Below are 16,977 nucleotides of genomic sequence, written 5' to 3' on the forward strand. Positions count from 1 at the left end.
CCCATTTAGGTCGCCTTAAAGAAGGAGGCTTGCAACGGGCCTTTTTCTTGCACGGAGGGAGACCGCGAGATCCTCCTCCCTTCCCGCCCCTCTCCTTGAGATGCAGCTGCCGGTCCTCCCCAGCCAAGGGCTCCCCCGGCAGGTCCCTTTAGCAGCAGCCCAGGCTACTCGGGGAGCCAGCCGGCTGCCGGCACCGCCGCCGCGGCGGCAACCTCGACTTTTTTGACGTTTGCATTAAGCCGGCTCGAAGGAACCTGCCCCGCCCCGCCCCTTTCTCCTCCCAGAGGTCGCCGGAAACGTCCATCAACGCCAGCCCCGCGGCGATTGGTTCTGCTCCCCCCTCCGACTCCCGCCCCCCGCGCGCGCTTGCCTTTCCTCGCGCGCCCTCGCTCAGCCATTTTAAAACGGCGCGAGGCAACGCCGGTGGAAGGGAGGTTCGAGTCTCGCTGTCGCTCGGAGGGCAGGTTCGACCCGCGAGGGACGTCGCATCCCTTCACGCGGTGAGTCCGGGGGGGTAAACCCGGCGGGCGCGCGCTTGCGGCTTCCCGTCTGTTCCGCCCTCCCCGCTTCTCCCGTGGTCGTCGGGATGGGGTAGGCAGGCGTCTCTCGTCCCCGCGTCTCCGTCCGGTCGGGAAAGGCGGACCCGGCTTGGCTTGGGTCTCCCTGCGCCACGTGCAGGCGGCGCCAAGCTGGGAACTGTCCTCCCTTGGGGGCTTCGGGATAGCCGCCGGCGGATCGAGCCCCCATGGGGCTGCGGGGGTGGCGGGAGGCCTTTCCGGGCAGGGCTGCCTCTTTTTTTTCCCCCACCTCCAGCTTCCCGGGAACCGGCTTCTTTTCCGTAAAGCCGAGCTGATTCACCGGTGATGCTGGATACCCGAGTGGGTGCAGATGGGAACTCGGCTTTTCCCCGGGCAACGGGAGGAATTTTTGGCCAGGAGCCCCAGACGAGATCAGTTTTTTACTAGTGGACTGTAATGACCCATCGTCTCGTTTTTCGGCAGAAATTAGGGAGATTCCTAACCCTCTTATTTAGCATATAAGGGCAGGTGCACCGAGATGGGTGTCGGCCTCTATTTTTTCCCTACCTGTAGAGGCTCTGATCTCTATAGAAATACAGGCAGGGACCAGACAGGTGCAAAATACCTACAGAGGTAACTCTGGAGGATGTGAAATGCCATGCAAGGAAGGTATTTGTATGGGCAGTGATACATAGAGGTGTGTGTTTCTATCTATCCAGAAAAAAATAATTTTAACCCCTTTAAAGCTTAAAAGAAGATCCACTATGCTGAGGCAAACTCCATAGTTTAACGAATGAGCTGGAAGGCACACGCTGATGTTCATCCATCCCCTAAGACAGGGGTCTCCAACCTTGGCAAGTTTAAGCCTGGAGGACTTCAACTCCCAGAATTCCCCAGCCAGCAAAGCTGGCTGGGGAATTCTGGGAGTTGAAGTCCTCCAGGCTTAAACTTGCCAAGGTTGGAGACCCCTGCCCTAAGAGTCCACTCCACCCAGATGCAGAGTTTGAGTGTTTCCTGAAGAAAGAAACTTTTGAAAATTAAATGCTTCCTAAATCGGGTACGGATGTTGGATCTGTTGCCAGATGAAGTCTATTGTTTTGATGATGGAGGAACCCCTCCCCCATGAAAGATCTCCAGAGAGCCCAAATCTGCCGGCCTCGGACATGTATTAATTTTCTCTCATTGCAGTATCTGAAAGGAATCTGAACCTTCTCTTAAAGGTTAGAACCTTATCAGGATTTTGGTAGAACAAGACATGACTTTGTAAGAACTTGGTCTTGTCTCTGTCTTCTGTCTCCTATCGCAGTGAATCTTTTTAAGAGAGCGGTTTCAAAAGGGATGAGGTCATTGCAGGGTTTGTTAACCTTGACCACTTGATGATGGGGTGGACTTCAGTTTTAGGAATTTCCCGCATCATCTAGTTACCAAGGTTGAGAAACGCTGACTTATTGCAACAGAAATGTTTAAAAAGATACTATTAATTCATTCTGGCATAATATCCAGGATGCCTTCATGTGTTAATATCCCAACATATCAAAATATATCTGGTCATTTTGAGGGGACAAAAAGTTTCAAATGTTGCCATTCTATGCATATTTTTATTTAGAATACTGTAGTAGTTTTTAAAAAACTTTATTCTTGTCAAAATCCTTCCTGTAGTTCTTCCCTTTGCATGCTTATTTGGAGATAAATTTGGAGATAAATCTTGCAGCCAAGTCATTGACATAGTAATCCACTTATAAAATAGATCTTGCACTTTTGGCAGTATGTACAGAGATGATGTATGGCTGCTACATTCAGTCTGACAATCTTACTAAGAAAAAGATACCAAAATGTATAATACAATACAGGACATGAGGGGAATAAATGGAGTTGTTCTTCTGTCTGGGAGAAAAAAAACAAGTTTTCTGTTCCGATAGGGCTTATACTCAAAGCAACAGTACAGGCAGTCCTCAACTTACAACAGTTCATTTAGTGACCATTTAGTGAAGTTATGACACTGAAAAAACTGAGTTATGACCATTTTTCACACTTACAACCATTGAGCAGCCAGCCACATGATCATGTGATCAAAATTCAGATTCTTGGCAACTGGTTCATATTTATGACGATTGCTGTGTGCCAAGGTCATATGATCATGTGACTTTCTGGCAAAATCAATGGGGAAGCCAGATTCATTTAGCAACCAAGTTACTAACTTATCTATTGTAGTGATTCACTTAACAACTGAGGCAAGCAAGGTCATAAAATGGAGCAAAATTCACTTAACAAATGTCTTTGACAGAAATTTTTTTTTTTTTTTCAATTGTCATGAATTGAGAACTACCTGTATCGTGTACTTAAATGTCAAAGAGAAAGATATTGTGTTAGACTTATGTTTTATTGTTTGTTTTTGTTACTAAAATTATTTTTGTTATTCATGTTTCATCATCTGAGGTTTTCTTTTAAGTAAGGAGACTAACACCATCGCAGATGCCTACTTAGAAAGAAAGCCTGTCTGGTTTAGTGACACCCAGTCCCAGTGAATGGTCTTGAAGCCACCAGGTGCTGGGCTTGTCTTGAGGGAGCTTCATTTTTGTGGGCACATTGACCTGGGTGTAAATCCCACTAAGTCAAATAGCTTTCGTTCTAAATCAATACATAAAGTCATTTGTTGATGTTGTTCTTATGTTAATAATCTATTCAGATTTTATTATGGCTTTGAGGAGGGAAAATAAATATGTCCTACCTTCATGGCAATATGGCTGATTGAGTATTCAGCTGCTAAAATAAATTCCTCCCTGTTCCCCTCTCCCCACACAAGGGCTCTTAGATTATTTGATCATGGAGTTTAAAAAAAACGATAGCAATGTTCAGCTAGAAAACAATGGTGGAAAATGAGAAATGAAACAAATGTACAGATGAATAAAAACGCCATCTCTAAAGAGGTGAAAACTGGATGAAGACCAGTTCTTTGAGAGGAAAACAGAACAAGAAAAGCAAGAGAAATAAAGGAAGGAGCAAATCTGAGAAAGCACAGGTAACCCTTAATTTATGACTGGTCACTTAGCAACAGTGTGAAGTGACAACAGACTCACCCCAAAGCTACTTATGACCCCATTTCAAACGTACAGGTGTTGCAGCAGGCCTAGCCAATTCTTCTTTATGACTGACTACAAAGAAGCGGCAATAGATCCCTGCTCCTCTCCCCCATATTCCCCACCAGGCCTGGAGCCTGTTTTCACCCCTCACCAGGTTTGCTTAAGAACCGGACTGGAGGGTTCATTAATCAAGTCACCTCACTTAATAACTGTCACAACTTGTAATCCAAATGAGCAGGCTCCATTAATACTTGTAATTCAAGGACTATCTGTACCGCAGGGTTAGAAGATTGATAGTCTGAGAGAAAATGAATGAGAGCATAAGTAGCTAGGGCCAGTGTAAGCATCATGTAATGAGCAGAGCTGGAGTAGGGATTTGCATTCTAGCTGTTGGGGAGGCTTATGCTGCTCCTCCAGGATCAGTGTTAGTGTTTCTAGAACCAGCACCAGCTGCTTTTCCAGGTGATTTACTGATCCAGTAGCTGAGTGAATAATATGCAAAATCACATTATTACAAGCAAAGTATTCTTGTCAGTATGAAGAATGAGAGTAGATGAAACTCGTCTGTCTTCTCTGTGAGATAAAGAGAAACGATAGTAATTATGGAAAATAGAATTTGACTGGAAAATCTTGCCTATTGCTTGTGCTTTAGATATGGCATGAAGCATGCCAATCGGGACTATTTTTATCTACTTTGTTCATCAATTCTTGTTCCCGGCTGTAATAGTTATTTTTATTTTACATTTTCTTCTATACATTGAGGAAGGTCTTAATTAGATTAGACACCTCCCCCCCCCACCAAATGAGCTGATCTGGATTTCTATTTTTTTCATTCCTAGGATCTCAAGGGGGGTGAACCCATTCTTTGTCATCCTTAGAGATAGTCACATCTGTCTCAGTTCAGGCCCCCTCGTGTCCTGAGTTGCTCACGGCACAATCTCTTCCTTTTCACTTCCCCGCCCCTTCCTAGACGCAGTTCGGGAGGCTGGGCTCCCGGATGTGGCCTGATGCTGATGTAACAGGCTGGGGGAAGAAAAAAAAAGACCTGGAAAATGTGATTCACTTCTTAGGAGAATCCAAGGTTGTATATTTCATCTTGTCAATTAGGATAAGAATGCAGATTTAACCAGCGGGAGGAGCTTTCTTTCTCCAAGGATAAAAGAACACCATATTTTTAACTTTCATTGGAAACCAATAGATTCAAGTGATATTTTTGGATCTGACAATATAAAATTTCAGTTTAGCATATGTGCTGTATTTTAGAAAAGTCGACAGCAGCACAATAGTTTAGTTTGTGCCAGCCTGTTATTAAATATCTTAATAACTATTTTATCCCTTGCGTTACTAATGAACAGTCCGTGGGTTTTTTTTTATTACTAATCTTTGTCATCTTGCCTTTAAGAAGCATCATCAAAAGATTATTAAAATGAAGGTGCATTGCAATATAAAGATTAAGCATTGAACATGTTTTGCAATAAGCATTGTCTCCTTAAACCAAGCTTGATTCCTGGAGATAATATGGAGATATAATATCATATAATTTTCATAATGCCGTAGTTTTTTCTTGCCTCCTTCTGGGATGTTTTTTTTCTGGCTTTTGAGTGATCTGTAGGATTGGGGAAGGGAATCTCCTGTCCAGATAACAACTAGATCTCATCGTTCTCAGCTTTGGGGCTGGGGATTCATTAAATTTGGTTATATATTTACATTACAGGGTTGTAAAAAAGGTGTTGCTATCTACTATGACATGTCTAGGAACATTGGAATAAATTGTGTTGTTTTTTTTAAAAAAATGCTATGTACTGTTCTGTACTTAATAGGAGTTGGTTTTCTGATAAAAATTGGGGCATCCAATGTATAAAGGAACCATAGCCCTTGCTTTATCAGACGAGAGGTATGTTCACACTTTGGTGAATCATAAGGATAAGAAAAAGTTGAGAAAATCTCAGCCCTAATATATACATAAAAATAACTTACTTGCAAGAATTCTTGCATCATTTACAACTTTTATCTTTGCACGTAATACGGTTTTCATAATGTGTAAAGTATGGACATAATACAGTAGCTAATTATGGAGGGAAACATACAGACTGTAAGACTTTTAATTCTTTAAAAAAAAACACTGTTCCCTAAATCTTTTTTCAAAACATACGTAGTTTATCTCAGGATGTTGTTTCCTGTTTTGCTAGATTGTTATGTAAAATATATTTGAGTATCAGATCCTGTAGGCAAGCTGAACTAACAATGCCATTATCCTTCTCTTGTTGTTAAATAGCTGAGGTGATTTGCTTCTGGCTTGTTCTCAGTAGCCTTAACTGGTTTTGTAACAATTCTGTTCGACTATGTGAGTTGACAGATTACTTCTATTTTTCCCCATAGGACTTGCTGAACCTATTAATGGGAAACATGGAAATATTCAAATGTTCTCTGTCCTTTTGTTTCCTCTGCCGATTAATATTTTTTCTACTCTGTGTTTGATGGGCAGAGGACTTTGCACAACCGTTTTTCAGAAACATTTTTTATTGAACAGCATTAAGCAGCAGGTAAATAATTGGTTGAGTTAGGTTTGCATTCATGTTTAAGAAAGGATGGCAGCCTTTTCAACTCTGGGGCATTACTTTTTAGAAAGTATTGTATGTATTGAAATGTTTGGAGAGCAGGCCAGACGTTTGTATAGAAGTTTTAAGTTTTGATAATTTGAGCCATAATTCTACACTGCAAAAGAAGCATTAACATTCTATCTTTAAGAAATAATAAAAACATTAAAGCAATAACAAAACCATTAATCAAAACAATTAAAACAGGGAAAAACAAAGCCATAATTTTTGTGGTATATTTATGGTAGTCATCTACTACTCCTACACATCAAAAGCATGGGTCTTAGAGAGTGGTCAGCTGCAGTTGAGCTCTTGAGAGAGAAAAAACTTAATCCAGGATGTTCTTAAAGAGATGGGTCTGTCATCTGTCACCATACTGATCCAAGTGTCCTTTGACTCCATTGCCACAGTTGTGTTACAGCACATCATATCAAAAGTTCAGTGAGGCCGTGGCACGCAATAGACCCCAATTCTCAAAGCTGGAAATGTCGGGAGAGCTCTGCGTTAGGCCCTGAGTCATGAAAGGCCCAAGAATGCAGTTCTTGGCTAATCAGCTGAAGCTGATCTGAGATACAGGTAGTCCTTGAGTTCTGACCACAATTGATCCCAAAATTTATGTTGCTAAGTGAAACATTTGTTAAGTGAGTTTTGTGCCATTTAAAGACTTTTCTTGCACAGTTGTTAAGTGAATCATTGCGTTAAGTGCAACAAAGATGATTAGAGGCTAAAATGTATGAAGGAACTGGGCCTGGCTAGTCTAGTCAAAAGAAGGACCAGGGGAGACAGGAGAGCAGCCTTCCAATATTTGAGGGGCTGCCACAGAGAGGAGGAAGGGGTCAAGCTATTTTCCAAGGTACCTGAAGGCCAGACAAGGAATAATGGATGGAAACTGGAGAGATTCAACCTGGAAATTAGGAGAATTTTTCTGACAATGAGGAACAGTCAACCAATGGAACAGCTTGCTTTTGGAAATTGTGGGAGCTTCATCACTGGAAGCTTTCAAGAAGAGATTGGACAGCCACCTGTCAGAAATAATGCAGGGTCTCCTGCTTGGGTGGGGGTTTGACTAGATAACCTGGTTGTTAAGTGAATCTGGCTTCCTTTTCTTGTCAGAAGGTCACAAAAAAGAGATCACATGACCCTAGGACATTGCAGCTGTCATCAATATGAAACAGTTGACAAGTTGCTGAATTTTGATCATGTGACCATGGTCGGGTGAAAAACTGTCACAAGTCACTTTTCAGTGCTGTTGTAACTTTGAACGGCCACTAAATAAACTGTTGTAAGTCGAGGACTACCTATACTCAAAGCTACTAAGATCAGTTGTGTTTATACCAGTTTGTTCAGGGAAAATACAGAACCAGACTGGGAACAGACTTTCTGTGCAGTTCCCACATCCAAGCGTCACTTAGGAATAAGATTTTAGCAGGTTTGTAAATAGAGTTATTAAACCAATTTGAGCTAATTGTGTTAATGACTTACAGAGCGCAGATACAATCTGTATTTAGGTTATAATGAATTATAATGAGGCAAAATTCCAAACCGTGGTTCTGCCAACCGAAAAACTATTGCAGGAAACTGCGTAGTTAAATCTTAAGAGAACAGTTATAAGGAAGATCTTCCCCTTTTAAATGCCATGTTAGTGCTTTGTGTGTGTGTGTGTGTGTGTGTTGCTCTGTTGATGTAATTCTACCTTTGCCTCCTTCAGTGGTGACACACTGATGCATTGTTGCATTGTCACACTTGTTTTGGCAGCCTGGCTCCACCAATCACCCTGCAGAGAGAGAGAGCAACCTTTCCCACAGGTTTGGCCCATGATGCTACAAGCTTATGAAGTTTCTGAAATAAACTACTTCATTGCCGGCTGTTAAGGAGATGTCTTAGGTTTATAATTATAGCGATGAATGAATTCATCTTTTTTAAAGGGTTTCTTTCCCTCCATGACGATGTGTATTTTCAAATATAGGGATGTTTTCATTGTGTATTAGTATACAATTATTTTTTTCTGATCAATTGGTTTTTATCTAGTGGCTGTTTTATTACATTTTGTAAAGAACTATAGAATTATAATTGACAAACTTTTCAGAAATATTCAGAAAAAACATCTGAGGGTTCTTGGTCCTTGCATCAGTTCCATCATATTACAGCATTAAATTATGATAGTAAAAAACCGCATACGCCCATCTTTTAAAATGGCAGTGACAATTTTATTTTTAGTTCTGTTATGAGCATTTATCCCAATTGTAAAATATTTCTACAGTTTCTTGGTAACAAAGAGGAAAGACTGCTTTCTACAGTGTTCAAAGGTTGATATGACAATTTCACTTTGAAAGTGTTTTAAAAAAAAACTCCAAATGGATTCTTTATTGTAACGTCCTAAACGGGACAAACATTTTATACCTTCAAAGTAGCCAAAGAGAGCAGAAGGAAACTTGGGAGGCAATTGATACAATAAAAAAAAAACATAGAATGCTAATTCACTTCTGATAGATATATTCATTTTTGAAAGAAAGGATGGCAACTTGATTTCTTTGATTTTTTTATTGCTATAACAAAACAATGTTATAATGTAAACCGAAATGAACATAAATCAGTTTCTGGGAACCTCAGAAAAATAATATGCTGTTTTATTAAAAATGCGTCATGTGAGAAGGTTGCCAGAATTTATCAGGAGAAGCTAGGAATTAAACCCAAGGGCATGCAATGGTTGTGCAATCTTCCCGAGAAGATCAGGCTGGCAGAAACACCTTTAGGTCTACTCTAAGGTGGTTTTAGACATACCTAGGGAACCAATCAGAACTGGAGGAAAAAGTATCTAACAGATTATTAGCATAGCAATTAAAAGTTAGTCATAGCAAACACAACATGTATGTCGTGTTTGTGAACAGGTGGCCCTGGGGTAAAGCAGTACTTTAAACAAACAAGTTGCCCTTGATACACATTGGATAAAGATCCCTTGTCACAGGTTTAAACCAGATGAGAATTCTGATTGTTTGGGAGAGGTGATGTTCATGTTACCTTGACTCTGCCCCCCCGGCCTTTTAAGGTAGACTGAAAGGGGAAATAAAGCATCCTTCCTTTAGTTAAAGTATGCTTTTAACAATACAGTAGTCCTTGACTTATGACCACAATTGAGCCCAAAATTTCTGTTAGCTGAGACATTTGTTAAGTAAGTTTTGCCCCATTTTACGATCTTTCTTGCCGCAGTTCTTAAGTGAATCACTACAGTTGTCAAGTTAGTAACAACAAGATTGTTAAGTGAATCTGGTTTCCCCGTTGATTTTGCTGGTGAGAAGGTCGCAAAAGGGGATCAAAATGACCTTGGGACAAAGCAATGGTCATAAGTATGAACCAGTTGCCGAGCGTCTGAATTTTGATCACATGATAATGAGGATGCTACAAAAGTGGTAAGTGTGAAGAATGGTCTCATGAGTCACTTATTTCTAGTGCTGCTGCAACTTTGGATTAAATGAACTGTTGTAAATTGAGGACTGTTTAGTACTTAGTGACATTTCCAGGATTAAAGTCCCCATGTCTTTTCTTTAACTCCCAGAACAAGCTCCCAGATTCCCCTGCTACATGAAGAGCGAGGAATTTGTTTCAATTTAACCTGATTTATAAGCAGACTGTACCTTTTAGAAGCCCTAGTCTGCAACTGCACCCAAACAGCAAGATGCAATTCACCATTAAATTGGAAGTGAAGGAAAGAGGAGTGGCTATGAGGAGGGAAGCATGAGATTTATGTTTTGTTCTTAGGATTGTAATGATTCACAGGTAATTTGTCTTCAGGGCATACAGAATAGAAAACCCAGGCACAGGAGAAGGTTGGTCAAAGTCCATTCTGATTCACCCATTGAGACTTGGGGTTATCCTGTTCTTTGAGCAATTACTTCCCAAAGCATCTCAAAATTAAAAACCAAGGATCATGTTTGTGCTTCATTTAAACATGAATGATACGTACATGAGCCAGTGTTCACCATCTAGTCTCAAGATCGTTCTGAATTACTTAAAAGCCCAGATTGTCTGTCCGTCCGTCCATCCATCCATTCATGCACACAAACACACAAATGTATTTCTCTTACAAAAATACAATTTTAGCAGAACAATTAAACAGCAACTTTATTATTATCCCGAACCCTTTACTTGCTCCTCTTATTTCTGAAAAGGACGGACTTCTCCTCACTTCTTTTCAGCCTCCAGATAGGGATAAAAAGAGTGATTTTGGCTAGCCTTTGTCTATCAAGACTGACACTTAAGGCTCCTGATTGTCATTAACCTAAATCGCCCCAAAGTTTACCCATCCTCACAATATAAAATGCTTGGGAAATTCTGTTTAGGAGCAATTGGCTCCTGGAACATAACAGAATAACACTATCTGGTATATGTTGCCTAACTAGTCTTTCTAAATATTGATTTCCTTTCAAATGTTGTATCATTCTTATAGCAACATCTATTATCGATTTTGCATACAGAATTTTATCCAGAATCACTGACATTGGTAGTTTTTAATCTGAATTTCAATTTGTTCTTTAAAAGCATTTCCTTTGTATTAATGTTGATTTCCTCAATAGGTTAACAGTACAGTTTGCCTTTGTATATTTATTTGGAAGGAAAGCTCCCTGGGTGGGAAAACTATATATGATTGCAGTTTTAATTTGTGTGTGTCAGATGGTGCTCCATTCAAAATCCAGGAAAGAAATACTTAGACTCCATTAATTAGAGAAAAGATATCCTTTACTGGAAGTTAAGTGGTAGCAACAAAAGAATTGTGAATCTGAGAAAATGGGCGCGTAAATCACATATACAAAGTGATGGCAACGTTCCCACCCCCAATAGTTCAAATGGTTCTTCCAATTAAAAGTTGTGAATATCATCATGTGGGCATCTCCAGGTGGTGATGAGGCCTCTGTCCGTTGACCTTGGCATATTTTGATAAAGAGTTGCGGCTGCGCATAGCATAGGATAGAAGCCTAAGCAAGAACCTTCCCCCCACCAACTTATACAGTTCTGTTTTGTAACACCTCCAGCTCACTTCCCATAACCATGTCCCCCCTCCTCCTCCCGTTACTTATGACAGCCGAAAGATGCAAAGCAAAAGAAGAAAATCTTGAAGGCTGACATTGTGTGTGTGTGTTTTAAATACCAGTACAAAACCTTTTCTTCTTTCACCCTAATAGGTATTGTTGAACTGCATTATGTTGACACAAGGAGCTAGAAACTTAGATCTTAAAACAAATACACTTTTGTGGGTTGCAGTATGATTGTGAACAGTGGGAGTGGACCTTTGCTTCATCCTTGCAAAATATACCATGTGTGAATCATCCCATGTACTGAGGGGGCTGTCTTGTTCCAAGGTTCAGCAGAAATGGCTTGTTGGAAGGAAGAAGGGGTGAAGGAGTCAAAGGTGGCTGTAAGAGAGAAGGCACAAGGGGCAGGTGGGCGGGCCATGGGAAATGCCTGCCTAACCTAGAATCATAGAATCACAGGGCTAGAAGGGACCTTGAAGGTCTTCCAGTCCAACCCCCTGCCCAAGGCAGGAGACCTTATATCATCCCGGACAAGTGGTTGTCCACTCTTTTCCTGAAATCCTCTACCCTCAACTCCAAAGGTAAGCTGTCCCATTGATTAAATCTTCTCACTGTCAGGAAATTTCCCCTTAGTTCCAGGTTGGCTTTCCCTTTGATGAGTTTCCGCCTGTTGCTTCATGTGTTGCTGTCCTCAGGTGCTATGGAGAGTAATTTGACCCCTTCTTCCCTGCATCAGCCCTTCAGATATTGGAAGATGGCCCAACGTGTCACTCCCATGCCTTTTCTTTGTTAAGCTAAACATACCTAGTTCCCTTAAACCAGGGGTGTCCAACCTTGGCAACTTTAAGACTTGTGGACTTCAACTCCCAGAATTCCTCAGCCAGCAAAGCTGGCTGAGGAATTCTGGGAGTTGAAGTCCACAAGTCTTAAAGTTGCCAAGGTTGGACACCCCTGCCTTAAACGTTCATCATACGATTTAGCCTCCAGACCTTTTATCATCTCTCTTGTTCTTCCCTGTTCTAGAGTCTCAGCATCTTTTTTTTTTTAATCTTGGATGCACAAGTGTGGCCTCATCAATGCAGTGTAGAGCAGTACTATAACTAGTACCTAATATAACTTAGCGCTGAGAAAAAAGAATGTGCAGAATGTGGGGGCTGAGAGCTGCTTTGTGGAGAAGAAGCATTGTACTTGCCCTCTCTGGGTTTTGTCTTCTCCAAGTCCAGCAACAACAGAAATATTCTGGGTTGGCTGGCCCCAAAAATGGGTTGTGAAATTTCTTCTTGGGTCAGAGCAGAGCCTTTTTCCGCTATGTCATGTGCATCTCTTCTCCTTAATTTGTTGAGGACAATTTTGCCAATGTGCCAATGTATGGGCTGGTTCTCACAATGTTGGGGCATTCAAGTTTGCACTGTGGGTGATTTGCCTTTCTCAGAGAATTGTCTACATCACACAAAATCTTGGCCAGCAATTCCCAAATCCCCAAAACGTGAATGATTTTAATTTTCATGCCACAAAGTTTATCAAAGTTTTGTGCAACCAAAAGAGGAACCATCATCAAGGCTGGTTTTCTGGTACGATTTCTTTGCCTGCGCAAGTTTGACACATTTTTTTTTAAAATGGTGACTCCAGGAAGTCCTACTTGCCATCTTTTCTCTCTCCTCACCTCGAATAATTTTAATAAAAACTATTCCCGTGTTTTTTTTATCATTGGCTGTACATTGGACTTACATGGTGTTCTGCCCTCAAACATCTTTGGGCTCCTAGATTGGGAAAGAAAAGTTGGAAATTGATAATGGGACTTCCTCATTTAGATCTTGTTCCATCCCCATCATATTTGAGAATTGTACCACTCTCTGAATTAGTGTTGCTCTCCTTCAAGTTATCCCTGTGTGTGATCCTTTGTTGTGTGAACATCTGTGCGCTTGAAGAAAGGCAGGATAAGTTGTATATTTTTCTCCTCTTATGTTCAGTTTTTTTTTTTTTCCTTTTATGCCAGGCTCTTTTACTCATTCATGCTACATTTCTGTTTTTAATTGTTGATTTTGGGTTGATTACATTCAATTGCAGTTGTAAGACTATTAAGAACAGACCTATTGCTAATTTATGATCTTTGGACTACCTAGGGCGGAGTTACATGCCAAAATTCAAGCGAATCTTAACATGCAGGCGCTTTTAGTGTCTCATCCAAAGACCAGAAGAGGCTTGTTCAAATGGGGGTTCTGTGAAACTGCTGACTCCTTTCCCCTCCAAGAAGCAGGTTTTGAAACGCCCCTTTTAGAACGTGGTGCCATCTCACCTGATGTGGAAAACAGCTTCAGGAAAAAAAAATGGTTTGATTATTTTAAGGTCGCATAACTGGTTTGGCAGTTTGTATGTTCCCATTTTTCACTGAAATGTGCAATTATGTACTACGCGCACGGGGTGTGTGTGTGTGTAAATGCAAAGAGTGAATTGAGAAATGGTGGTGCAATCTTTCTCGATTCATCCAAGTCAGTTTCCCTAAGTTTCCAGCCAGATGCGGTTGTGTACCGTTAATGAGCAACAGCAAACCCCCCAATATTGTGGACCCTCTGACGTGAGAGGTGAAAGCGGATATCTCTGGATGGAATAGAGAACTCAGCTCCACTCTCAGAAATTTTATTTTGCACCATCTCACGTCATTTGATTATTCAACTGTGTACAGCATTGCCGCGTTTCCCTCTGAGTAGTTTGCTTACTCATTTCCTCAGTTCAAAAGGTTACGATAGGACATTGCTAAGACATGAGCATGCAGATGAAAGCATATCATAAGCATATTGCCAGTGAACATATATCTAAAATTGCTAGGAACAGCAGTGGGCTGTTCTAAAGACATCTACATACATTAATTTTAGTAATACAGGGAAAATCTTTTTTTAAAAAATGGCAGTCTGATGGGTTATTTTCATTTTGTTCATAGTAGTATTTTTAGCTTTTGGGCCATAAAATGTATTTTGAACAACGCAATTTCAGCCTGAAAGTAGGAAAAGCCAGAGTAGAAACAAAATTGACATGAGGAAAATTGCATATAGGAAAACTGGCTGAATATATAAATGTCTCAACTTTCCACCAAATAGACAGCCAAGAAACAGGCAAATTTGGCCTTTATTAGCAATCCACTATGAAATTTCTCGGGTTTTTTCCTCTTCATACTTTTGAAGCCAGGAAAGGTGCAGGCTAGGAGTTGGCTAGGCGTTTTATTTCCAAAACATATGTCAACTTGTTCTAAAATAATTCAAGAAAATGATAGTATAATAGCAAAATGTTATTTATGTATTCTGCAGACAGTTAAACATTTTCCTCCATGTTTTCCAGTAATACTTAAGTCGTGCAAAAATTACCTTGGCTTTGTAGGTCAACTCTAAATTATTTTCCCCAAAACATACGTAATTCCCCACAGAACTTTTCTGAAATTCTTATGTAAAGAAGCATGTCTCTTTTGTTGCTTTCGTAGCTTCTTAAACACACGGACTTACCCCACATTTTAAGAATTTCCCCCCTGCATGAATAGCTGTTTTACTTCATACTCGTTTGCAGTTTGGCATGAATGCCCAAATGTCTTTGCGGCAATGTGCCTGGGTCACTAAAATATTCTGCTTTTACTGTAGTTATTGTTTTTAAAATACTGTTTGGCTATATGTGCTATGCCTTCCAGGTCATTACATTTTTAGCCAATTCTTATAAATATATTTAGCTACTGGAAATATAAAACATCATCCCCAAGTTATTACAGGTAGTCTTCAACTTATGACTGCCATGGAGCTTGAGCATCATGGTTGTAACTCACGATGGTTGTAAATCAGGACACCCACAAGGCTGACTCGATCTTACCACCTTTTTTTTTACTGTAGTTGTTCACGGCTTAAGTGAACAGGGGGTTTGCTATGGACCATTTCCCCCCAAAACACCAAAAATAAATGCCAGTTTTTAACAAAGCGATCATAAAAAATTCAATTATACAATCGCAGGACATTGCAAACAGCCATAAATGTGGTCTGGTTGTCGAGCGTCCAAAGTGCATTCATTGACCGTGGGGGGGGGGAGGCTATTAAAACGGATTCTGGGTCATTCCAGGGAGATCCATCAGAACCGATAAAGGAGAATATTTGTAGCTTGGGGTTGAAATGAGGGCTCCTTGGTGCTCTCTGAGCGTGCTTGTTTTCTTGCAGATGTTTCATTACCCTAACACTGATGATGTTAGCTAGTTTGGGTAATGAAACGTCTGCAAGAGAATAACCAAGCTCAGAGAGCACCAAGGAGCCCTCATTTCAACCCTGAGCTACAAATATTCTCCTTTATTGAAACTAGGTAATGTCACCAGTGCACTGATGATGTTACCTAGTTTGGGTAATGAAACATCTGCAAGAAGACAAGCACGCTCAGAGAGCACCAAGGAGCCCTCATGAGGACTTCAAACAGTTGCTAAGCAACTACTCATAAGTCGAGAACCACCTGTACCGCTTTTACATCAAACATGTTCGTGCGGTTTTAATACACGGTAAGAAATGGAATTAGTTGGGTAACCACACAGTTAAATAAAACACAGAAATATTATTGTTGGGTTTTTGAAAAGTGAATAAACTCTAGTCTAGACAGCTTACATTCTGAATATTACATGCTTAAGGCAGTAAAAAGTGCTGACTCAGATGGAAAAAATGCAGTGGGATCCTGAAATGAACTTGTCAGGAGTCAGTGACTGTAATTATTCCATTACGGTATTTACAAGTGGAGAGCTGCCAAATGTGTACCGGTAGTATATTTTCTCCTAATTTTTTTTCTGGCTTTCCCATCATATTGGCTGTGTTTGTGTAATACTGCATTCATATCCATGGTTCCGCCTGCTTTATTGAATCAGACTACGTAGACCAGGGGTGCTAAACTCGCGGCGTCACAGCAGCGTCACGTGACCTACTGGGACTTTTTCCCCCGTTCACTAAACTGGGCGGGGCCGGAGCCACCACATGGCACTCTGGCCTGCGGGTCGTGAGTTCGACACCGCTGACACAGACTGATCTAATTAAACTTGCTAAGGCTAAAATTCATTGCTAAATTTACTTTGGGAAATCACATACATACAACCATTTTATGTCTTTTTCCTTCATATTCCCCTTCTCTCATTCATACCTTATATAATTTTCATGCACATATTCAAGAAACACACACACACATACACACAGAGAGAGAGAGAGAGATTGGGCCTCTAATGAACCTCTTGTACCATTTTAGTATTAAGGTAGTCCTGAATTTCTTCCTGAAGCTGAATCTCTTATAGCTTTGTGTCTCTCTCTGTGTTTGACAAACTCAAGAAGACGAATAACTTTATTGTTCTTTTATGGTGTGGTCAGGTTAAATGTCATAATGACATTGTTTTAAGATAGCCAGGATTGCTTTCACCAGAATTTAGTTTTTTATTTGATTTACTTTATTAACCGTAGTCCTTTACTGTAACATATTGCAAGGTTGTGTACTTTTACTCTGCCCTTCTGTGTTTAGTGTTAAATTTGAAATTGAACACAGGTTAGAAGCTTCCATTTCTAATCTAAGGACTGTGATTAGTGTTGTTAGTTCTGATGAGAAGTATGTGAGAATTCTCAGTTGTTCAATTAACATTAATAAATTTTTATTTATTTATTTGATTTGTCAATCGCTTACAAGATAATAGGTATAAGTATATACGTAGTTATGAATACATGAAATGGGTACATATAAGAAAAATAAACAATAGGACAGGGACGGT

At 40.5% G+C, this 16,977-nt stretch overlaps 1 protein-coding gene across 3 annotated transcripts in view; it reads left to right on the forward strand.

Moving 5' to 3' along the window:
- Window positions 1-358: 358 nt before the first annotated feature.
- ACSL4 (acyl-CoA synthetase long chain family member 4) overlaps window positions 359-16,977 on the forward strand; it is a 40,514-nt gene continuing 23,895 nt past the window's right edge. The window contains exon 1 of one of the 3 annotated variants that reach the window (XM_087972026.1): window positions 359-500. The gene's annotated coding sequence lies outside the window, so the exon portion shown is untranslated. The remainder of the gene's footprint in view (window positions 501-16,977) is intronic. The other 2 variants (XM_026674626.2, XM_026674627.2) reach the window with 2 other exon arrangements.

The sequence above is a fragment of the Notechis scutatus genome, chromosome 10 (assembly GCF_049901735.1).
Source record: "Notechis scutatus isolate UNSWTSFEM ecotype Mainland chromosome 10, rNotScu1.2, whole genome shotgun sequence".
NCBI lineage: Eukaryota > Metazoa > Chordata > Lepidosauria > Squamata > Elapidae > Notechis > Notechis scutatus.